The following is a 631-nucleotide window of genomic DNA, read 5'->3' on the forward strand; positions in this document are numbered from 1 at the left end:
GGGGGGAAAAATGTTTGAAAATATGACAGAGTGTCAAATGAATGGCGGTCAATGGGGGAAAAATGTTTGAAAATATGACAGAGTGTCAAATGAATGGCGGTCAATGAGTGTTTTGGTCAACCAGGGATTTTCGCTTAGACGGGAGAAGGTAAAACAGCCGAGAGGGGGGGGGGGGATACCTTACCTTCTCCCGTATATGCGAAATTACCTGGTTCACCAAAACACCTCATGCACGATTTGAGAAACCGACTTTTTAGAAACCTTGACTACCAGGGTTTAGACCGAGAAAACGTGCTTTTTGAGGCCGATTTTGAAGCACTGAAACACGGACTGATGCCGGCGAGGGCCGCTCCTCTGGTTCCTTTTTCGAGTGAGAATTTTTCCAAGTTCTCCTCCGCAGCTCACGCCGAGGCTGCGCGTATGATGTGTTCGACAGGCGAGCGCCTTCACCGGCCTCGCGCGGCGGCTTCGCCCCGCCGTACACGCCGGTTCTCCCGCTTCACCGTTGGCCGGGCGTGGCTCACAGCCGAGAGGGCGGCTGTTGATATGATGTGTCCGACGAGCGAGCGCCTTCCCCGGCCTCGCGCGGCGTCTCACAGCCGAGAGGGCGGCTGTTGATAAGACGTGTCCG

This window comes from Doryrhamphus excisus, unplaced genomic scaffold (assembly GCF_037039965.1).
Source record: "Doryrhamphus excisus strain RoL-2023G ecotype Guam unplaced genomic scaffold, RoL_Dexc_Guam_v1.1 HiC_scaffold_29, whole genome shotgun sequence".
Classification (NCBI taxonomy): domain Eukaryota; kingdom Metazoa; phylum Chordata; class Actinopteri; order Syngnathiformes; family Syngnathidae; genus Doryrhamphus; species Doryrhamphus excisus.